Source organism: Triturus cristatus, chromosome 3_1, assembly GCF_964204655.1.
Source record: "Triturus cristatus chromosome 3_1, aTriCri1.1, whole genome shotgun sequence".
NCBI classification, from domain to species: domain Eukaryota; kingdom Metazoa; phylum Chordata; class Amphibia; order Caudata; family Salamandridae; genus Triturus; species Triturus cristatus.
In genome coordinates, this window is record NC_140583.1 from 895,018,067 (window position 1) to 895,043,011 (window position 24,945).

Sequence of the window (24,945 nt, forward strand, 5' to 3'; positions counted from 1 at the left end):
TCTATGTAGTATTTTATTGACACACTGAAATGGCTTCCCTTGCATATCCATGCCTACACATACAGACAGCTAGACATCTTTGAAAACGTTTTGCTATAAAGGTTGGGAAAAGCAAAGAAGCTTTCCCAAAGTCAATTGGGCTGCTGGTTTTGCGGGCACTTGTTGTTCATTCTGCTCAACTGTTTCTACTAGCTAGTCTTCTTGAATTGTCTCTTCCCCTTTGCTCTTCTCTCTTTAGTTTGCTCTTTCTCCTCATGATTTCCTTAGTGAGGGCTCATTCACACCATCTGCCAAATGTATGGCTGTTCACGTAGTAGTGTTTGGCCGGTTAGTGGGAGGAGGATTTAAGATGTGGAGATCAGTGGAGTATGGACGGCACATTGGGCTGCAAAAGGACATTTCTTGATGATAGAAAGAAATCATATGCATGAGGTGAAGGAGGATGTGGAGCAGTGAGAAGAAAGGAGATAGGCCCCCAGCAGAAGTGTTTGGTGTGGGGGTGAGTACCAGAAGATCTCCTCCTAATGTTTAAGTGATGTAAACTGAAGCATTCATATGAATGGCATCCACCAGGGAGACTTAGTAATGAATGCAGTGATGCTGGGAGCAGTATTTAGGGCAACCAGGAAAAGACTGGAGTAAGATGTAACATTTGTCAGATGTGATTACTTGGTAAGAGGCAAAATAGATTTCCGCAATCCTAAGTTATGAATGTACTATGTGAGAGGCAAAAATATAGCTGAGGATGTGTGCATCAATATACCGCTTTCAAACGGGATTTGAGAGGTTGTGGAGGAAGTTTAGTAACCGATTGAAACATAGGCATGTCCCGAATGAGGGTGTAGTTGAACAAGACGTCAGTGGTATTACCTGATTGACTGTGCAGGATCAGATGTAATCATAGGTTGTGGGATTTGGTACATAAAAATACCTTGAAGCCAAGTCGAGTGACTGTGGAACGCACTCCAATTTACATGCAAACCCTATATTGCAAGAGCAAGATAATCGCTAGATTTAGAGAGGAAAAATTGGCATGAGGATTTGTCTAAATATAAAAATGTCTGCTGACACAGACACTCTGAATGGAACTGTAACGGTCTGCTGTCTGGTATAGTTTTTTTGTTTGCAGTTGAGGTTCTGCAAGTAATATGCTGAATATGGCTGTTCATTGTTAGTAGCTGGTCAGAATGGGCTTCAGCAAGCTAGACATTTTGAATCAGCTAGCAGCTTCTGAGAGATGGGGTTTTTGAAGACAAGTGCCCTTTGGGTAGGCTTTCATTCCAGTTATTAATGTTGTGCGTAGCAGCAGTGGAGCAAAGGTTTCTGTGAAACCACTCTACTGGAAACTTGACTGCTTCTAGAATGGGTGGGACCACCGTGAGGTGTGTTGTTATGTTCCAGTTGTGCTACTGAGCGGCTTTGAGGTAAAAAAGTTGAATGGAGAAGAGAAGAATGATGGGTTAAGATAGAGACTCACTAGGTTTGGGGAAAGCCAGTACTTGGACTTCTGCATGAGGCGGATGTCTGATGAATGAGTTGATCCTAAAGAAACTTTGTAAAATATGGTCACCGCAGTCAAGCTTGATTGTGGCTCCAGGACTAGACCTATTTTATATCTGAGACCAGAAGGCAGGGAGTCTAAATATTTTTTAGGGATGTGATGTATTTATTGAAGGTTTGGAGGTGTTCAGATACCATTTGGGACAGGATAATTGTCAAAATATAGAAGGCAGAAAATTCCAGCACTGATGGAAAGCAGAGAGTTATGATCATTTTTATCTCCTCTGCTCTGCAATAGCATGCCAGATACATGTTTAAAGGGCTACTTAAGTGGGTGGTACAATCTGTGCTGCAGGCCTAAAAGTAGCATTTAATTTACAGTACTTGGGCACCTGTATTGCACTTTACTAGGGATATTCAAGCAAATTAAATAGGACAATTTGGTATAAGTGAATCTTACCATGTTTTGAGCAGAGAGCACTTTAGCATTGGTTAGCAGTGGTAAAGTGCACAGAGAGCTAAGGCCAGGAAAAGCAAAGTCAGCAAAACAGGAGGTCTGAAGGCAAAAAGTTTGCAGGAAACCATGCCAAAAATACAGGTCTAACACATGTCCCCCCAACCCCGCCCCCAAGCTAATAGGGGGAACTACCTAACCCCTTGGGAATTCTCTTCTTTAAGGCAGAAGAACGTGGAAAGACCATAAGCCTTATCGTGGTCTATTCCACAACCGTGTTCCACCGTAAAGTCCATTCTCTGAAGGGAGGTGGACCACCTCAACAGTTTGAAATTCTTAGTCCTCATCTGCATTACTCATCTGAGGGGTCTGAGGTCTATCTGAACCTGAAAGTGAGCACCAAAATGGTATGGTCTCAGCATCTTCAGTTGCCCACCACTGCCAAGGCTTTCCGTTCTATTTCACTCCACCTCTGTTTCCTGGGAAGTAACTTCCTACTGATGAAGGATATAGGTTGATCCAGGTTCTTTTCGCTGAAGAGCTCTGAAAGCTCTGAGGAGTCTGTCTGCACAGTGAATTCTTTGGAGAAGTCAGCGGCCTTGGGCATGAGTGCTGTGTACATGGTCTCCTTCAGGGTATCAAAAGTGTTCTAGCACACCTCTGTCCAGATCACCTGACATGGCTGCTTCTTGGAAGTCCGCTCTGTCAAGGGGGTAACAATGGTGCCATATCCCTTGATGAATCGCCTGTAATAGCCAGTGAGGTGTAAGAAGGTTCTCAACTCTGTCTGGGTCTTGGGGGTTTCGCAAGCCAGATCAGTTACAATCTTTCTTGGCCCAGAGGGGCTGCACCTTGCTTCCTCCCACTTGGTGACTCAAGTACTCCACTGACCCCTGCCTTAACTGGTACTTACTAGCCTTGAAAGTCAGGCCTGCCGTCTGCAGAGTCTGAAGCACATCTCTGAGGTGGCACAGGTAGTCCTCCCAGCTAGAACCGAAAACCACAATGTTGCCCAGATAGCCGACACTGAAGTTCTCCAACTCAGCCAGGACCTGGATGACCAACCTTTGGAAGGTGGCAGCGGGCGTTCTTCAACCTGTAGGGCATCACTCAGAACTGGAAGTTACCCTTCAAGGGTATAGAACGCAGACCTCTCTTTGACCCCTCTGTCAAGGCAATCTGCCAGTACCCAAGCGTTAGTTCAAATGTGCTGAGGAACTTGGCAGCTCCTAGCTGATCTATGAGCTCATCAGCTCGATGGATGGAGTGTGCATCAGCCTTGGTGACTGCATTGAGCCCACGGTAATCTACACAGAAACTAAGATCTGGAGTGACACCTGGAGGAGCAGCCGTGGGGACCATCAACATTGGGCTGGACCAAGAGCAGTTTGAGAGCTCAATAACCCATAACCCCAGCATCCTCAAACCTCCGTCTTAATGCTGGCTCTCACCTTATCAGATGGCCTGTAGAATTTACTCTTCACAGGCATGTTGTCCCCTGTGTCAATATCATGGGTACATCAAGTAGTGAGTCCTCTGGTAAGGGCGAAGAGTGACCTGAACTGCATCAAAAACTGGTAGCAGTCTCTCTGACCAGTCTGCTGCCTGGCATAAAGGAGGTCGGTGAGAGGTTCACTCTCTTCTTCCACCCCAAGTGCACAGAGTCCTATGGCCAACAAAAAAGAATTCAGCAAAAAAGCGGAGAGTAAAAGGCAAACCATTTGAGGGTGACCCTGCAGAGATGCCCAGGTCCAGCAATGTACAGCATCTCAGGAAAAAAACATAATTAAATAAGCCTTTAGAAGATCTTCAGTGAAACAAAGAGATGAGGAGGCATGACTGTGAGATATATTGACAGTTTACTTTTGCCCTTTTGATTCTACAGGATGGCCTAAAAAATAGGAGGTGTCTGTGTGCTCTTGTACCAAAATACAAAGACTGGATCAATGTCTCTCCATGACACTGATTCTAAGCATTCTGGCAGTCAAGCCAATAGAGTCGTTATTTATTGATTGTGATGCAACACTAGGAGATTAGTGGAGGAGCTGCAAGATATCCTGATATTCTAGAAACTAATGTTTTATTTTAAGACCGTTAAGTGAGAAGCCCATCACAGTAGAGATGCATACATTGGTCATATGATGAAAAGCTTTCTGCTCTGAAGTCTTCTACAACATACATGCACGCTGTTGCAGCTGGGTATGAATAAGGCCTGAGATCAGGAAAGCATGTCCCAAATTTAACATGGTTATCAGGTCTTGTTGGATATCTCTGTATATCTTTTTACCGTTTTCTTTTAAAACATTGAAAATATAAGTAATTAGGACATCTTGAAACAGTCTAGGATCTTGTGACTAATTAGTATCCCTGATTTGGGGAATAAAGCTCACTTATTTGTTTTGCATTATGTAGAAGATGTGCACACTAGTAAATTATCTTAGAGTAATATCCTTTTGACTTTTTATGTAAAAGATCCGTAGGTTTTAGGTCTTGCTTGTCAGTGTAGCTGTCATTCCTTAGAGGATCACCCAAAAATATATTTTAAGAAGCAGTTGCTGTTTTTCCTCAATACAAGCTTTTTATTAGCCAGGACATGTGTTTTCACTGAAAATGAATGCTTCTATTGCACTTTTTGATACATTATTGACTGTTCAGTATAGTAGACCTGATATGGTTATGTTGTCTAACCAATGATCAAGACATAGACCTGAATTTTTCACCGTGAAAAGTTATGTTATCTGCCATACATCCGTTTATTATGAAAAGTTTCACTAAAGGGGTAGGGCTGATTGAGCTTTTGTGAAAGATATGTTCAGGCAATCATTGTTATTACATTGTGTTGAAACCTGTCGACAGGTATTTTGTTACATGAAATGTCACAGATCACCATAGTAAGCAAGGATTTTTTGTTGGATACCCCCTTGATAAACCTTCGAAGTAAAAGATTTGTACTGTGAGAATCTTTGCTAGACCATAGTAGGAGGATGTATATATAGTTCCCTTCTAATTCTTAATTTGTAGTGTTTAACACATGCAAAATCAAGCTAACTTAAAGTAACTTTGTGTTTTCCTCCATTTTGAATATGACATCATAACATGTGATCACTGTCATTGTTGTTTTTCTGCTCGCTTTATTAAAGAATTGCGGGCTTACACTGAAAGGACTGAGCCTTCTCCAGTCACATTCCCAGTCACCGTGAACGCGATGTACCTAATCAAGGACAACCTAACTGTCTCTGACCGAATAACATATTATGTAACAAGTCATGTCACTTGAATAGACTCAGGGAATACCAGAGTCTAATGTAATGGAAATGTGATAGAATCCTCAAATGTATTGTGTAGTAAAATGTTTGTTTTTGTTTGTTCCTGTTTGGTGCATACCCTGTGAACCATGTATTTGTGTAGTGAATGTATGAAGTCCTTTGACAGAAGTCCTTTAAAAAGACCTACTTTTCCTGCTGGATCTCCTTTCCAGAGTTCTTTTCCTACATTGAGTCCTATGCTTATATTGCTAATTTACTGAGGATCCAGCATATGTATTTTGTACTTATAATCTTTGAGTAAACATTTAAACGTTAGTCCTTGTCTGTCATTCTTATTGAGAATGTTTACAGCTTTATCCTAATGTATGGAATTTAATAAAGAGAGACAGGGCCATCGGGGAGCACCAAAGTCTGTTAGACTTTCCGCTCGTGGTCCAAATAGTTGGCTCGCATGGGACAAGTAAATGAGACGCAGATTTGCGCGCCAACAGTGGACAGGTTGGAAATTTAGAGCAATCATGCAATATACTTAACAGAATTCGCAGAAGGACACTCCTTGCCATGTTTAATATTTAACATATTTTTATTGCAGGCATATGTCTTTCACATTTAGGCAGCACATTTTTTCTTTTGCTCTACTTTAATTCATTTAATTCATCCTGCATATGCTTGTTGAGTTTGTGTCTTTTTATTGTAAATCGTATAAGGCAAAAAGGAGTCTGTAGGTGGGTGGGTGTTTAAGTGGGTGTGAGTTTCTAATCTCACCAGTAACTGAGAAGGCACTTTCACTGATACGCCGGACCTATGGGCTTTGCCAGTGCTCAGTTAAAATATCAGTCCCTCATTGTCTTGCATTCGTGGTCCTATTATTTATTAGTTTAAACAAAATACTGTGGCATGATAGGGAATATTGTCTTTTCTGTCATTTTTTGGTCCATTCTCATTTAAAGTTGCCGTGTTTGGCTGAATGGACCCTCAAGAAATTGTAGCATTCCTTAAACTGCTCATCTCTTTTCTTGCGCAGATTTACTAGCCCCTTGCGCCACTTTTGCGTCACTTTTAACATGGGAAAAGTGACGCAAAAGTGGCGCAAGGGGCTCGTAAATAAGCCCCTTTGATTGTAAGTGGAACGCAATAAGCACCGTAAACTACTTATTTTGACGAAATTACTTGTAGTACTTTGGTCTCTTTTTATTACTCTTTTTGAATACTTTTTTGTTTTATTCGATCTTCGAGGTTTGTTTGCCAGTATTTTGACAATAAAACACAATTCTTAAAGTGTACAATTTGACAACGTAATTTCATTAGGTTGAATTGCCATTTCTTACAATACAGCAATTACTATGTATATATAAATATATTTTTTGCAGGATGTAGAGTAGAATACAGTGATTATTTTCTTGGTTTAACGTTCAATGGCGAAAGCAGTATAAACCAGAAATGTATGGTGTTTTTATTAAGTTCAATAAAATATACATGTTTTATTAAGTTCAATAAAATCTACATTATGAAACATCTGTTCAGCTTTTTAAAGCTTCGAAAATAATCATTTAAATTGTGTGGTTTCCATTATAACAGCACTCTTGGGTGCTCTGCTTTTAAATTAAAATTGGAAATGGTGTAAATAGTTTGGAACTAGTGTAATGGCATTAATTGGGCCTCTTTTTTATTTGTGGCGATTTTACCATCTGTTCCTAGTAAAAGATGATGGAATCCCATTTTTTGTGAACTCTGATTGGAAATGATACGGCATATGCACGTTTAAACGAGTAAAATGCACGTCTTGGCAAACAGTGCAATATTGGTGCTATTTTGGATACTCAAGCACATGTTGAACCTTTCACTTGGGGTGCACTGCATTGTGAATCTTTCATTTGGGGCGCAATGCATTGTCCTCTGACTACTCCAAATAAAAAGGAACTTAGGGGCCGATTACTATGGCGGGCGGACAAAGTCCACCCGCCATCGCAGCTGCAAAGGGACCGCCTGCCATAGGTGCGGCGGTCCCGCAATACGAATTGTGATGCGCCCGCCACACTGGTGGGCGCATCCCGTATATTTTACATTGCGGCAGGCTGTGCTGCAAGCAGCACCCGCCGCACTTTAAAATATACATGTTGTGCTTTTACATGCACAACGTGACAGGCGCCGCGCGGTGCCTGCCACATTGTACATGCAAATGCAGGGGGGTACCCCCCCCATGTCCACCCCCCAACACCCTGGGGGCCCGCAACGGGCCCCCAACAGGGAGGAACCACCAATCATTCCATGGCGGCAATGCAGCCATGGAAAGGCTGATCTCACCCTGCATCGTAATATGGATAGCGGTGTCTTCCAGTCACCGTCACCATATTAAACACGTTTTCCGTCGACCGGCGGAAAAGCGGCGGACGGTCTTTCCGTCCGCTGCAAACCCCCCAGCCATCATAATATGGCAGGGGGTCTTTGCTGTCAGGATGGCGGGCAGACCGCCCCCGCCAGGCCGGCGGTGAGCACCGCCGGCCCGGCGGGGGCGATCCGCCCGCCATCGTAATCGGCCCCTTAGATCTTTTCTGTGTCGGGCAGAAACTTTTGTGGTTTGAATGTTGGCCATCTAAAGGCCAATATTACTACCTGTGTTTGCCGCAATGCTTCCTATATTTTTAGTATTTTTTAAAAAAATGTAAGAGTTCGTGTGGACTATTAAGGCAACAAACTATGTGGACCTGTGGAAAGAATGATATTGAAATTATTTTAGCATTATGTTGTCCCGCCTCAAACAAATGTTAAAAAAAACAAAACGAATTTCTTATTTAGATTCTTACTTTTTTTTGTGACCGTGTTGTGGTCTGTAGGGGTGCTGGATGTGTGGAACCAGTGCGATGCTCTGCCTGTGTGAAGGAATATGGAGTTTGTGGGAAAGAGCAACATCTTTAGGGAGGTGAACAGAGGAACATGAACTCAGGAAGAGGGAGGAGGAGTGAGTGGAAATTGGCACATACCTATCTCTCAGTTCCCTGAGGAAGTATTGTAACCCTTAAAAATAATTTGGAAAAACAATAAATGGAAAGTGCAATGTTTCCATTCTTATTGCCTTGTTGTCTCTATCCGGGATAGCCAGTAGAATATTAAATGGTACAAAAAGACCTCGCCTATTGACATTTGCTAAAATTGTGAGGCTCAATCGACAGTATGACATGAGCACCTAAATTGGAGAAGCAGTGTCTGCATCAACAAGTCTGGCTTTTTGGTATGGGAATTGTTTTTAGACTAGTTAATTGACTTTGTGTGTGTTTTCTCCCAGCAGTTCTAGAAAACAAATCCAATACTAAAGAAACATCTTGGGCTATACCTATCTGGACAAAATCCTTTTTCCTGAAATGAACGCATTAGCAAAGTTAAGAAGTACTCCCAAAGGGAAGGGAGATAAAAAATAGAAGGTGAAGTTTGTGTTGCAAACGGTGAATGCAAGAGGCATACAGAGCAAAATATTACATGATGCATACTTTTGTCAACGGGGCAATATTTTGTTGCATCTTTCAGCAATCCTATTTGTGCACACATCTTTATTTTGTGAAGGAAAAATCTGTAAATTCAATATGTTGCAGCACATCATTCATAATATGGTATATATTACAATATGTTATAATCCTATAATATGGGCATTGCAGGAAGTTACTTGATGCTCCATATTATAGGGAAAAAGACTCTCCATTTCCTGGACCAATGTTGTCATCCTCAGATTTAAATGAGCATCACAGGTGGATTACATTTTACATATTGAACAACACTGGCCTTCAATATTCTCCTGGTTGATATCCAAATAATCAAAAATCTTGTGTTTTCAGTCACTTTATTAAGTCTACCATTTAACTAGTCACCAATAATTTTGTTTCACTACTTTCCTGGTTGGCTTTTGCTCTTTTCTAAATGCTCATGATGATCTTTAACAATTTTTAGCTCTGGTGTTGACCAAGACCTTTTATTTTTTTTAATATATATATTAATATGCTTACTTATAGGTGCTTTAAGACAGCCTTCTACGTCCATCGGCTTGTTTATAGTGTCATTCACGTTTTTCATTTCATCCACCCACTATAACATACAGCATGAGGCGGTGGCTCTCCCTCCTCATCTGTTGGCAAACCTCACTGTGAGTGACCACATTCTGCCCTTTCACACAGAGTACATCCACACACAAAGTAGTTTGATTCAGTTTGGGGAATACTATGTCAACATATTTCCCTTTGCCACTTTTTATTTTGATTAATAAGCGCCTGGCATCTTCCTCGAAAATTAAGTGATGCAAAAACCATGGCATAACAAACCGATCACTGACAAAACCTAAAGGCTGGCCGAAGGTGCTTGTTTTTTTTTTGGTCCGGATCCACTTTACCGCTGAGTTCAAAGAAACCGCACACTTTGCAGGTTGACTAAAGAGTGGTCTCCTCGCAGAACTGCAAAATAGTCCAGGTTGGTGTGACTGCCCTTTATTGCTGGGAATAGGCGGTATCAGCGAGATAAAGGGGTGTAATCACAAAGACCTATCTGATTGGCTGATGGCCACCAAACAGGCTTGTGTTTCATCAATTTTGATTGGGCGTTATTAATCAATCTCACAAGTCTCTTTGCTTAGATGCTTCTGATTAGATGATGACAGCCTACTGCGAAATGACATTTTTTCTGAACACGCGCCCCATCGGTCATGGACTATTTCACGACTGACCCGATTAATAGAAGACCACTACTATTGCTGCAATACTCGCTGCTTCTTTTTTCACTGGTGTGTGGAAGCAGATTGATGGAATTTGCATATTTGCAACAAGATATCTTACTACAAAATGTAAACAAAATAAGTTTGCCCAACCATAGGATTGAGCATGGCTCAGTGATCCTATTTAATCACGATTACTGTGACTTTGTTCACATGATCGTTTGTGAATGGACAAAGAAAGTGAAGAGACAAGAATAATGGGGCTGGGAAGTCGAGCTCACTTGATTGGCTGATGGATGGCTTAAGAAGATGTTTGAGTGGATACCTCAAGGATGACTCTCCTTCAGATTGGTTGGTGGATTGTTTAATTTGTAACTATTGAATTATTTGTAGCTCTGTCAATAGAAGTGCAGTACACGTCATCTTAAATTACATGTAGTTGGTACCATTATCTAGATGTACATAAATGATCTATAATGATCTGAACAGTCATATGCAGCATCTATTACAAAAAAGAGTACATTACAAGATATTGCAATTAGGCATTACACATAAAATATTTTCTAGGTTGGTCTTGTGAGTGGTGTTCGATTTCAAAGGCATGGTCTTTACATGTGAAGTGAGGTACTGTCTTAACTCATTGAAGAAGCAGCTTGTTTGCAGTTGGTAAGAATGATTGACTGAGGAGAGGACTTAATTGTTTGAACGATCATAATCTTGAAGGGAAACATTTGTGCCTAGTACAGGATGGAAATGACAGGCAGGACTTGGGGGATATGTGGTTTGGCATGTGTTCATATGGGAGATGGATGGAAGAGCCTTGGCGAGACCTATAGTCGTCGGTTTGGTGCGCGAAGGGAGACAGGAGATGGCACGCGCCTGGACAGGAGATGTGCACACACACGGCGTCTCACGTCTTTCTTCTTCATTCCAGGCGATGTGTAACGCGTATGGCTGGTGCGTTCTGCACAACTCGCACTTGCGCTTTCACTTTCTCTCCCCCCTTCAGCTCCAGTGTACTGTACCCCATGTACGCCCTTTTCTGCAGCCAGCCCCCATACTGCGCCCTCTGCAGCCCCAATATACCGCTCCCTTTAGCGCCAGTGCATGGTATCCTGTGTACGCTGGTGAGAGGGAGCTAGGAGGGAAGATGGCGGCAGGTGAAGCAGGACCTCCATATCTCAGAACAACCGGACCCTGCTGGGGAATCAGCAGGAGAGACAGACCCGGGTCCGACCAACCCCCGCAATAAGACCGGCAGTGCTGAGAAGGTCCATGACCGCAGGTGGAGAGGAGCGGACGGACACGCCATCGAGAGCGCCTGGAGTTGTGGTGGAGATAAGGAAGACTCTGCTGCCTCGAGCGGTGAGCCTGTATTGTGAGGCCACAGACGAGTTGAGCGGTGCTGGGGGGGAGTGAGCGGATCGCCGCTCCCGTATGTGCCCCGATGTTGATGCATGCAGGCGCAGCGGACTGGCGAGCGGTGCCGGCGGTGAAGGCGAGCTGTGATACCGATGCGTGAAACGGGTGAAGACGAGGCCGCCATTTCCCCTCGATGCCGCACACCGTGGGGAGAAGTGCAGACCGCCCAGGAAGGCATTGAAAATGGTATCTGGGGGCGGCGGCAGGCACAAAAACGAACGAGACATGCAGGGCAATGTTTATATACCAACTTCCCCAAACTCTGGAGTCAAACTGGAATCGGCGCTGCCTGACTTCAAAATGGCACCTGCGGAGGACATATTGCCTCGTGATAAGTCTGTGCCATCTCAACAGCCAGTCCCTCTACATTAGCGGCGCGAGGCGTCCCCTATTCCCCGGTGGGCGTTCTATCCGAGCTTTCGGCAGTCTATAGCCCTGTTGCACTACAGATAAACCCGGGCATAAAGCCTCACAGTTTCACACATCGGCAACTACTCATCGTTTGTGAATAATGCTGAAGCCCCTAATCCCATCACTCGTAACCCCCTTTCCTACCACTTCCCTCCCCTACTCTCTTTCTATCTCCGCTAGGCCTTTCCTCTCTCCCCTGAATTTCTCTCCCCTTGCCTGCTTTTGTCCCTATGCCTGAGCCATGCTTCTGTAACTCATAAATATATATATATCTAAATATGTAATATATAATTGTCCAAGCGTAATCGCTGCTAAAATGTAACCCTTAGTGATTTTACTATTTGTATATTTAGAACTCAAATCGCTAGTATATGTAGTAGACCTTTGTACTTACTACCATTCCTATGTGATTTTAGAGTTTATCCGTTTGCATCTCTTCCTTGTGTGACTTTACAACTTGTACATTTGCAAAAAAAAATTTTTTCTCTTCTGTTTGTATCTCTTCCTTGAGTGATTTTACAACTTGTACATTTGCAATTTTTTCTGTTTGTATATCTTATGTAACTCAGAATCCAAAGTCCTTATGTAACGCAACTGGTTCTTTTGTAAAGCGCTCTGACACCTTCAGGTAATGTTCGCATTATTTAAAATTGCATTAAATAAATAAATACGCTGTACTCTGTCTGCACCATGCCCCATTACGCGCCGCAGCTCCAATAGGACACTCACTCAGTCGCCTTATAAACCGCTTACTACGTCTCTCACGTCTAATGTTATGACGACACTGCCTCAAGGGCATGGAGTAAAGCGAGTATCCATTGACCACTGCCTAGGGCCTCCATTGTTCCCAACCCCACTGCCAGACCCTCCAACACCCCTCTCCCCCCCCCACACACAAACCCCTCTGTGCTCCCCACCCAGAGCACTGTGCAAGCCCCTCTGTGCCCCAGACCTGTGAAGCTCTTTCAGCTCCCGGCTCTCATAATGGCAGTTTACGTGTCAAATCACCTTCCAGTTCAGCCACTGTGCCAACTCAGCCGCCAGAAGACCCTTAGCTCTTCCTTTGTGCCAGCCCTCACCCTCCCCACTCAGTTCAGTCTCCTGCTTAGCCACTGTGTCGGCTCCTCTTCCACATCACCCCCAGCTCTGCCCTTGTGCCAGCAGACACATCAGCCCAGCTCTGCCCGTGTGCCAGTCCCATTTCCAGAATCATCCAGTTGTCTTATTGTGGCCGTCCGGCGCCCTGATCTCTGCCCTTGCGCCGCCACCACACTACCAAATCGATGCCCTCAAAGCGCCAGATGAGCCCAATAGCGCTGGCATTCGCCCACCCAAGAGTGGCCGCAGCGTACCCACCACAGTGTCCCTCCGTCCTCGGATCTCTGCCTTCGAGCCAGCCTTGCACCACGGAAGAGGTCCAGCTTTGACAGTGAGTCCTGCACTGCGGTCTCTTCAGTGCCAAACTGCTCATGCCAGCACAGCCCCTTGCCCGTTGCTGTGCTGTCACTTCCCTAAATGTATCACCCAGGCCGAGTCTTTGTGCCGCCCTTGTGCGGTCCTTGGCTCCGGGTATCTATCTCCTCCGACGACGTGCCACCTCTAGACCCAGAACATCCCTCCATTTGTGGCATCCTCCCACCCAGAATACAGCATTTCTCTATCAGGGTACTAGCGCCCCCTAGTCTGAGCACCCTGGCATTGGGCAACCCCTCTACCACTTCACCCCATATCAGCCACCAACGGTGCATGTACCAACTCCAGCCCTCACCGCAGCAGTCTCAGGGCATCTCCCTGCACTGGTTTCCCCTAGTGTTGACTCGAAGGTAACGAAGTTTCCTACTTGAGCACCAGTTGCGTTACAGACAGACACATTCATCTTTTGTTAGGCACTCGGAGATTAAGTGGTTTTCCCAAAATCACAGTATGTTGAGCGTCCCTGACGAGACTCAAATCCAGTTCCCCAGTGTCCGTTACGTAATCTCCCTATGCTGTATTCTACCACACCCTCGCCCTTACCACAACACTACCTACCCGTCCACACCACCCATCTGAGATCTCTGCTTTTAAATATTCCTTTCTGCCACATAGTGTTCTAATAATCACTGAAAGTGTTCGGTCTCCCTTTTCATGTCTCCTCCACTCTCCCTGTGCTCATCCTCCCTTTCTTTTAGCCTGTACATTTATACGGACTGTGTTAACCACCTTATCTTCCATGCCGTATTTTTTTTATCCCTGGTTTTGCTTCCTTACTGCCTACTATGTAATGCAATTTCCGTTTGTTTTTCTTTACAGTATGTATGTAAAGCGCTCTGATACCTACGGGTCAAGCTAGCACTATATAAAACTTTTAAAATAAAATAGAAAAATAAAATACTCCAACCCCTCTACACTACCCCTCCCCCGGTTTCAACTCTCCTCCCCCTGCATGCTGTGTGTTTATTCGGACAACAGGAATGCGGTGTTTAGCACTGAGGCCCCAAGGGGGCTGCACTTTGAAAGCCACATGCACAAACTGCAACAGGACTCGTACCTTTCCCCACCGCGCTATCTATTAATCCTCAAGTACCAGATGCTCACTTCTACCAAAGCATAACCAAACATATGGTTCACTTCCCATCTGGCAGCCTTGAGACATTACTTAAGGGTACTTAACCCCTTCCATGCTGCGCAAATTCCGCCGCTGTGCTGACGGAATCTTGCGCGGGCGTGGTCATGACGGAACGGTTCCGTCATGAGCACAGCTCAACCGTGGCTCATGACGGAACCGTTCCGTCATGAGCACCGAAGGGGTTAAAGGTGCTAAAAACAAACATTTTCATTGCAATGCCCGTAGCTCTAACTATAAAAAAATGCGAGACCTATTGCATTGCAAATGCTTGTTTTACTGCGTAGTCGCAATGCCAGAATGCTCTAATGTGCTCTGCTTTTTGTGTATGATGTTTTAGACAGGCCAAATAGTGTGCGAAGGACAAAGGTGACTTTCGATGAGAATGCGTAAGGTGGCAGTTCAGAAGTATGTTATTAAAAGATCTGGATTTGCAATTTAAAAGTGATGTTTTTGCTTGTTTTCCTGATATTTAGCTGCTTAAACAGAAATAGGGTTGGATCTGAGTAATGACTCCAGCCACCGGCTCTATTTTGTTGGGGACTAGGAATCTCTTATGCCATGTGATACAAATGCCAACTCTATGGAAGCTGTGGTAAGCATTTCCTAGCTGCAATGAATGTGAGAAGAGGCCTCACTGTGTCTGCATCACATGGTGTGATGTGTCATGATGGGACTGACTTTTAATGAGAAATGGGGGGATACTGTACTCAGCTCTGGTGCAGCCTGCAGTGCACTCCTGTGCACAGTTTACTTTCATTGGCTCTTAGTCCATTAGCTGGGCATTGTATATATATCATCTCTGACCACCAGTGCCCTGGACCTGCATAACCACGGCAACAAAACTGGATCAGATACCTTTTTCTACCTGTGCCTCTTGTGTCTCCTTGAAACAGCGCATCTGGATGTGTGACACCTGCTGCGCTTTAACTGATAACGATATGGTGGACTGTCATTGGACTGCAGCACGTCCTGAGCCTTGTCGCCAGCCCAGCATCCCAACACAGACCAACATTCGTGGTCCACGGAAGTAATTAAGTCACCTGAAGGCAATGTGTGGTGCCCTCGCGGTCAGTGGGGGTCAATTGGTGGCTATTTGGTGAAAGTCGCTGACCCCAGCAGTGACTGCAGGTGCAGCATTCCCAAGTGAGAAAAAAATACAGTTAAAGATAGAAACATAGTATATTTAGTGGGAAAGGTACTTGCCTATTTGAAAAAAACAGTTTCAGGGGGTGCACTAAAGGTAGACCAAAAGTTATAAAAGTAACTGGAGGAAGAAGGGGTGTGCCTGGTACTCCTTTAAAAAGAGAGGAGTAGTTGTGGGAACCCTTCCTTTTAATTTTTTACACCGAATCTGTTTATTGAATTTTGCACATAACAAAACAATGGCATGGAAAGGAGTAACTTGGAGCCCAAGCCGAGAAGATACATAGGCAATGATACAGGAGGTATATTAGTGTAAACAACAGCAACGTCTAGTTTACATACCACAATGATCATTATGATCATTTCTAATAAATATTGCTTATTAGGAATGTGGAGTTAGAAATCAGGGTAGAGGATTCATGTAAAAGGGAAAAAGAGAAAGAGAAAAAGGAAGAAAACAATGATTTTTCAAGAATTGTTTTCTCCTGATAGGTTTTGTCAAGCTATTTAAAGCATTCATAAATAAAAATGTGTTAATAAAGTTTCGGCAAAAGAAACTAGTCAGAACCATTTTCTTCAGGTTTGTTTTTGGTCAAAAGCACACAACCATCACAATATTGAGCATGTTGTGTTGTCTGTGCTGGACAATCTCTGCGGACAGGTTGACGGCTGCCATATCGCAATGTTCATTCTTTAAAATCTGTTGGCTGCCTTCAACACCTTGGAACATGACATAATCGTCAAAACTTTATCAGGGGTAGAATTTATGTGCATGATCCTTAAGTGGGTAAATTCCTCTTTGAAGAAAGAAAATAAGCTGTTGCTCTCCCTTTTTTGGTGGTTGTGTGTGGTTGTGGGTGTGTGTGGTTGTGGGTGTGATTGGTTGTGGTTGTGTGTGTAGTTGTGGGGTTGGGTGTGGGGTTGTGTGTGTGTGTGTGTGGTTGTGTGTGTGGTTGTGTGTGTGACAGTATTACCAAAAGCATCTCAAAATAAAGGAACACAAACATCGAGTTTGTGGAAAGAGAAAGCACGTTGTAAGTCAAACGGGCGCAGCAAAACATTAACACAACAACAAAGCAAACAAGATCACTTAGTGAAGACTGAGTGCTGATAATGGATACACACAGCCCATCATCTTAAGAGTTTGATTGCAGCCAATGTGCACTCAAACCTGCCCCCTCCTTGTGAATTGTACCCCATATTTCATGAGTTGTAACTGCTGCACCCGCCATAGCGCTTTGAGATCTAAAGCGCTACATAGGTCTAATCGATTAACCAGTCGCCAACAACCTGTGCTTTTAAAGAGAATGTGCCAAAAGTTTCCAGCTTCCTCATCATGTCCTCATGAAAGCGCCAACGAAAGGACTCCCTGAATGGTGCAACGGACATGAAGCAGCCGCTGCGATCAGAAATAAACACTGTGAACTTTGTCCAGTTTCACAGTAACATTTCCTTAATTTACTTTAAGTCACAAAACAGTATTACCAAAAGCATCTCAAAATAAAGGAACACAAACATCGAGTTTGTGGAAAGAGAAAGCACATTGTAAGTCAAACGGGCGCAGCAAAGCATTAACACAACAACATGTTCTTTGATGTTTGATGTTCTTTGAACGAGAACATCACAGGGGCGCCGCGAAAGTGATCGCGGGGAAAGTGAAAGTGATCGCGGGCGCTTAATGAGCATGACGAGGTTTGCCAGCCTCTGCTCCTAAGCGCGCACCGCGCACATGCACTGTAGCTCTAGGCTGGCCATGGTAGCATTTTTTTGAGCCCTCACAAAAAGTCTCGCCAGACCAGCGCATGCGCTGGGTCAGACGAGACCTAAAAAATCACAAGCAAAGAAACAAGATAGGATGTGGACTTGCGGCTAGAGCAGCCGACCTCGGAGCTGGGGAACCGGGTTTTGAGTATGGCAGGGACGCTCATCCTGTGATTCTGGGCAAATCACGTAATCTCCCTGTGCCTCCCAAAATGGATGTGTCTGTCTGTAATGCAACTGGGGCTTATGTAAAGCACTCCGATACCTTCGGGTCAAGTTTGCACTATATAAAACTCCCAAAAACAAAACCAGCAAGTAGGAAGCCTAGCTTGTCTGTTCAAACATTTTAATCAGAACAGCGATTCCTAACCTGTGGACCGAGGACCCCCAGGGTCCGAACCCATTCTCAGGAGGTCCATGGACTACAGTGCCTAGCGCTATCCCAATTGTCTGAGGAAACTGAGGCCAAAGCTCAGCAGTAATTAATCAAAATGGGGTCATCCATGCCAGTGAGAAAGCTCATGTTTACGTTGCTAAAGTTTTACTTAATTTGCTTTCCTCAGAATATGTAATTTGACCAGCACATTGTTTTCCTGCAGTTTTTTTTTCATACTGCGTAACTGTGCGTGTTGTGGCCTGGGCCGCTCATAGGTATCCGAACCCCAAATGGGGTTTTTTTTTTTTAAAAAAAAGAAGAAAAATCGTGCATTTTCAAGCAAATTTGAGAAAGCAGGAAGGTTAATAAAGCAATTGTGAAAATGCAGTTATTACATTAATAGATGGCATAACATAGGTAGCTGCTTATTCAGTATTACCACAGAGCTTCATACATTCTGTCCTATTATGCTCAGGTGCTGAATTCAGACTATAAGACTCATGGAAATCTCAGCTCTAAGAGTAGAAGAAGTTGCACAGCAGTGTAATGGTTGCCAGGCTCGTTCCGCAGGTGGCGGAGCGTGGTATTAGCATGTTGTGCTTAACGCCACGCTCCGACATTCCCTTGTAAATATGCCCCTAACTGTGCTAGTAATAAATATCACTGGATTGTAATTAACAGCTCTGGGAAGAGAATACATGTGCTAGCATATGACAAATTCTCCAAGCCAGGAGAAAGTTTACAAGGTCCAGAGTAAACATTAAATGTCACTGAGCCAGGAATAAATTAAACGGAATTGCAACACTCTAGGCGCGCTATCACAGAGGAACTAGATGTCACCAAAAGACCCACGTCAGCGGACCAAGAATAAAATCATAAACAGATTCGCCGGGCCAAGAATAAACATCCTTGGACCTCGAATAGATGCGCCATGGGGGAGACAAGTTGTTGAACCGGAAACACATGTCGATAGACACGGTTAGTTAGCCCAGAGACACAAGTCACTGGATCGGCGACACCTGGCATGGAATAAAAATAAATGCTCCACTGGGTTGTGAATAATGTTGCTTGGAGGGACATAAACTTCACTGGGTTGAGAATAATAAATATTTTGGACTCTGATTAATACACGTCAATGGGCTGGGCATACGCATCACTGGGCTGGAAGAAATTTCACTGGGCCAGGAAAAAAAAAATATTCTTTGGGCTGATGGAAGTTTCAGAGAGCTACGAACAAAGAACATTCTGCCGTAAAACACGGGCGGAAAACCATTAATACGAACAAAGGGCATAGCTGAACGAGAAATAATTACACAGCCAAAACCTGTTCCTTTAAAGCAACTTCAAAGTGCCTTTACTCCCCATATTAAAAATAGATGACTCACAGAATTAGTTTAACCCGTGTGGAATAAAAATATGCATAAGATTTAAGAATGTAACTGTTCAATTACTGAGGCATAACAATGGGCAGTCAGCTCTTTGTTTTGAAATGAAAGCAACCACTGCAAGGGGTTGTCACATGGTCAGCGCTCCGACTCCCTTTGATTGCTGGTCTCATGTGGCCATAGCTTTGCATCAAGGTTCACCCAGGGGCTGTGGACATTACTGTCACCTTATTTGTTGCCCTGTCTGTATGTGCGAGAATGAAAGTAAAACCGGCACGGTGCTGCTCGTGAAACGGGCGCCGCGCTGGTAAAGCATGTTTACAGTTATTATTAACATATGGAGCAGGGCAGTTTCTGATATTTCAAATATCTTAACTAACTAGACACCCTCTGCGGAGGAACGCGAGTGTAAACATTCCGAGGATGAAATCATTATAAGGAAGGGCGGCTATCACCTGGGTCACAGGGGACCCTCCTATCCGGGTGACCCCCCCCCCCCCCCCGCCGGTCTCCCTCTCGCCAGTGGCGTAACGAACGTGGGTGGGGTATGCAAAGTACATGGACGCCCCCCCACGCACCGGACCCAAACAGGAGCTTTCAGGCTCGTCCCTGCACAGTGCTGGAGGGGGCCCTCTGGAGCTCGCCCCCTCCCGTCCCGCGGTCCAAAGAAACTCAGACGGACACCGCGGTTCCACCCTGACCATCGACTCACTGAGCTGCCTGAGCCTGCCTCCATTTCCAAGCACGGTTCCTAACACTTACAAATGATATTTTATTTAGGTAGAGACAACCCCAGTCACACTTGATTACCAGAAAAGTCGTTGATATTAATATGAATGTCTAAATAATGAGGTATTTTTATATACCGCGTCGTGCAACCGTTCTGCCTCTTCTAGGTGCCGGATCTTATTTCATGACACCCAAATATCGACCTCAGAAGGATGGAAGGCTGAGTTGGTTTTCACAGTGTTCGAACTCATCTCCTACAGCAGCTAGAGTTTAACTCGCTGAGCCATTCTGAGAATTTAGATTCCAGTCAGCCATAAGGTTTGGAAGCTTATAGCGACCACCTACCCCTTATAAAGTATAAACCGAGCAGGCTAGTAGTATCATGTTTAATTCACAGCGCTACGAAGCGCTTGAAGCTGTGTGACAGCAAAGTGGAGACGCAAACGATGTAGAAACAAACATTTACGTAACTCCAAGGAGGGAGCCAGCTTTTATTAGTAGTAGTACAAAAGTCACCCAGGGTCTTGGGAGCCCAGATAAGTTCCTAATGGTGCTGTCTCAGGCGAGACGCCTGAGATGTCGTATTTCGGTCTTTGAACCATGAAGGTGACAGAGATCTCTCCCGGCGCTGGCAAGTACAGTACAAGGCTGACAGGGCACGAGGTGACAGCGCCCTGATAGATTTATTTATACGAGCTTATCGGAAGTGAAAGGAATGCGAGCGACACTCGATGTGCTGCTCCTTGAGAGATGTTCACACCGGACACCGGCCGTGGGGGGGCTGGAGGCCTCGCCGCGGGGGAGGAAATTGCCGCTACTGGAGGAGGAGCTCACCTTGACATCTAGCAGGGCCGTCCGAGCCCTTATAAAAAGTCAGCCGAGAGGGCTCGCGCACCACACTCAACACGTCATTGAACCTGCTTCCTGCACTGACAAGCCTCAGGTACACTGGTGATGAAAGCCCCGGCGCTCCTCCTGGCGCTGCTCTGCAGCCTGTGCTCTGCGGCAGACAGCGGGGAAGGTAAGAAGCGCGCGGCGCTCTGTAGTTTGAACTCTTAGAAATGCCAGGCAGGGTTGTAGGCATACATTATTGTGACCATTACATAGCTAAGAAAACAGGTATCACTAGTTTGGACAGTCATGGATGAAAAACAACGCAACACGTCTTACGGTTCAACCTGTACAAGGGCCGCCCTCAGGAAAAACCTCAGGCCACACGTGTCGTAGGATGACCACGTGTACACAATTTCCCTCCGTCCACAGTCCGTTGAGGCTGAAATCCGTTGTCCGGTTTGATTCCTTTAAGTACACCGCCACGCGAGGTGTGTGTGGCGCGGTGACGACGGACTGCCAGTGCGCACCTGCTAACGATGATGGCCAATCACTGTTCGCATAAGCCACAGTGATTGGCCATACCCTGCGTGGCACCCAATGCCTGGTTTGCAGGCTGCGCGGTGTCTCTCAGCCAATCCAGAGACGCTGCAACATTAGCAGCGCCTGAATTGGCCACAGCACCGTGGGCACAGACAGGGCTCGCCCATAGGAGAGACCGGGGGCTGCTGCATGAAGCAACCCTCGGCCTCTCGGGTCCCCCTCCCTCGCTCTCCTAGCCACTGGCTGACTGGCTGACAGTGCGCATGTTTGGCAGGGTCATAATCCAAACTCGAGTATGCGCCTACGCGCCGCTGGCCTTCAGTGTGCACTGTCACTCAAACGGAGTGCTCGCCCCCGGCCCCACCCCCTTCATCGGCCGGTCCCACGCTATTGTAAGGAAAGGAAAACTGACAGCGCTGCGTCACTGCTAGTTACGTGAGCACTGCAGCCGCGGGTCCAAGCAGGGCTGGCTGGTGGGGCTACGCCCCTACGCCCCAATGGACGCACCGCGGCTGTTCTTGTAGTGATTTAGACGGGGACATCAGAAGTCAAAAAGTTAAGAATCACTGAATCAGAATATTGTTCCTGCAAAACGTATTGCTGAAATGCCACTTCATGGGACTCTGATCGGGTTCCATCCTTGAGCATAACTGCATTTAGCGCTACACTGTGTTGGTTTTGAGCCATTGCACTGTAAGCTCAATGTCCACTGAACTAAAGAGTTTTTAAAGGGATATCTTTTTGTGGTAATAATACAGCGCAACTCTTTCAACAAGGGACTTTTACAAATCTTGTAACGTTGCTTACACTGGTTTTTGTGAAAAAGTTAATTCTACCGACTGCATGTATTTATTTAAGAGTAATTCTCGGTAGCTGTATGTTTCTGAACTGGAAAACCCGGGACTTGTTATAAGATGAATATAGCTGTTAAAAAGCAATTGTAATGTAGACCAAACATCTTTAATCATATAGATCTAAATAAATTACAAAGAACAAATGAGGAAGTAGCATTTATCCAGATGTAAGAAAGTTAATGGCACTTTCCAATTCCAAGGGACCCATTTCGTAAAATGTATTTAGACCTCCACATAGTTCGTATAATTAAAATTCCTCACCTTGCCTCGCTGCTTGCGAACCATCAGGTGGTGCTCATGTGAAATGCTAGAGGGTTCCAGTGAGCTAGCGGGGTGCGATATTAAATTCCACGTCTGGCGTCATGGCGTGACTGCTATCAAAAGTCACGTTCCCTGCGGTGGCGCGTGTGAAAGAATCGAGACGTTGATTCGAGGCAAAGGTCGAGTTTGTGGTTGCTAAAAGGATTTGTTTTTCACTTCTTGCGTGTGAAAAAAAACGGGAAAAGCCTTTGGCTGAAGCGTTTGTGTATGTTGCTTCACATATGATATGTAAGTACATATAGCAAGTTATGTGTGATATATTTCATATATGTGGCGCTGCAGGACACTGACATACTGTCGGTTGTAGGTCCGCTGTTTTGGGGTTGGCGCTTGTCTAAGTGCATGCCAAAATGTTTGGTAAATCCTCTAAATTAGACTGTCAACCGAAGTAGACCTAATTTTTGGTAATATGATGTTTTCTTTATAAAAAAATGCAAAAGTAGTGCGCCGAGTAGACGATTTTGCAAAATATTTGTACCAGCTTTATAAAGCCTTTCACCTCCAGGCCAGATAATAGCAAGGCCACTGTTACACGGTGGTTTTCCTGTTAACTAGGCGAATTCCAGATGTTGCCCGACCACACTCGGTGACCTACCCTAAGAGGCTATGGACTTCCGTAAGATGGGATCTAATTAACCTCTCATCGATGGGATCTAATTAACCTCTCATCGATGGACCTTCGCATGTCTTTTTGCTATCCTCCCTCCAGTGTGATGCGTTGCACCTCTCTGCAGCCGCGGTGCGTCCATTGGGGCGTAGGGGCGTAGCCCCACCAGCCAGCCCTGCTTGGACCCGCGGCTGCAGTGCTCACGTAACTAGCAGTGACGCAGCGCTGTCAGTTTTCCTTTCCTTACAATAGCGTGGGACCGGCCGATGAAGGGGGTGGGGCCGGGGGCGAGCACTCCGTTTGAGTGACAGTGCACACTGAAGGCCAGCGGCGCGTAGGCGCATACTCGAGTTTGGATTATGACCCTGCCAAACATGCGCACTGTCAGCCAGTCAGCCAGTGGCTAGGAGAGCGAGGGAGGGGGACCCGAGAGGCCGAGGGTTGCTTCATGCAGCAGCCCCCGGTCTCTCCTATGGGCGAGCCCTGTCTGTGCCCACGGTGCTGTGGCCAATTCAGGCGCTGCTAATGTTGCAGCGTCTCTGGATTGGCTGAGAGACACCGCGCAGCCTGCAAACCAGGCATTGGGTGCCACGCAGGGTATGGCCAATCACTGTGGCTTATGCGAACAGTGATTGGCCATCATCGTTAGCAGGTGCGCACTGGCAGTCCGTCGTCACCGCGCCACACACACCTCGCGTGGCGGTGTACTTAAAGGAATCAAACCGGACAACGGATTTCAGCCTCAACGGACTGTGGACGGAGGGAAATTGTGTACACGTGGTCATCCTACGACACGTGTGGCCTGAGGTTTTTCCTGAGGGCGGCCCTTGTACAGGTTGAACCGTAAGACGTGTTGCGTTGTTTTTCATCCATGACTGTCCAAACTAGTGATACCTGTTTTCTTAGCTATGTAATGGTCACAATAATGTATGCCTACAACCCTGCCTGGCATTTCTAAGAGTTCAAACTACAGAGCGCGGCGCGCTTCTTACCTTCCCCGCTGTCTGCCGCAGAGCACAGGCTGCAGAGCAGCGCCAGGAGGAGCGCCGGGGCTTTCATCACCAGTGTACCTGAGGCTTGTCAGTGCAGGAAGCAGGTTCAATGACGTGTTGAGTGTGGTGCGCGAGCCCTCTCGGCTGACTTTTTATAAGGGCTCGGACGGCCCTGCTAGATGTCAAGGTGAGCTCCTCCTCCAGTAGCGGCAATTTCCTCCCCCGCGGCGAGGCCTCCAGCCCCCCCACGGCCGGTGTCCGGTGTGAACATCTCTCAAGGAGCAGCACATCGAGTGTCGCTCGCATTCCTTTCACTTCCGATAAGCTCGTATAAATAAATCTATCAGGGCGCTGTCACCTCGTGCCCTCTCAGCCTTGTACTGTACTTGCCAGCGCCGGGAGAGATCTCTGTCACCTTCATGGTTCAAAGACCGAAATACGACATCTCAGGCGTCTCGCCTGAGACAGCACCATTAGGAACTTATCTGGGCTCCCAAGACCCTGGGTGACTTTTGTACTACTACTCATAAAAGCTGGCTCCCTCCTTGGAGTTACGTAAATGTTTGTTTCTACATCGTTTGCGTCTCCACTTTGCTGTCACACAGCTTCAAGCGCTTCGTAGCGCTGTGAATTAAACATGATACTACTAGCCTGCTCGGTTTATACTTTATAAGGGGTAGGTGGTCGCTATAAGCTTCCAAACCTTATGGCTGACTGGAATCTAAATTCTCAGAATGGCTCAGCGAGTTAAACTCTAGCTGCTGTAGGAGATGAGTTCGAACACTGTGAAAACCAACTCAGCCTTCCATCCTTCTGAGGTCGATATTTGGGTGTCATGAAATAAGATCCGGCACCTAGAAGAGGCAGAACGGTTGCACGACGCGGTATATAAAAATACCTCATTATTTAGACATTCATATTAATATCAACGACTTTTCTGGTAATCAAGTGTGACTGGGGTTGTCTCTACCTAAATAAAATATCATTTGTAAGTGTTAGGAACCGTGCTTGGAAATGGAGGCAGGCTCAGGCAGCTCAGTGAGTCGATG

General features: G+C 45.5%; 1 protein-coding gene across 2 annotated transcripts in view; it reads left to right on the forward strand.

The window, feature by feature from the left end:
- COBLL1 (cordon-bleu WH2 repeat protein like 1) overlaps window positions 1–24,945 on the forward strand; it is a 702,447-nt gene that overhangs the window by 66,992 nt on the left and 610,510 nt on the right. The gene's annotated exons all lie outside the window — the stretch shown is intronic.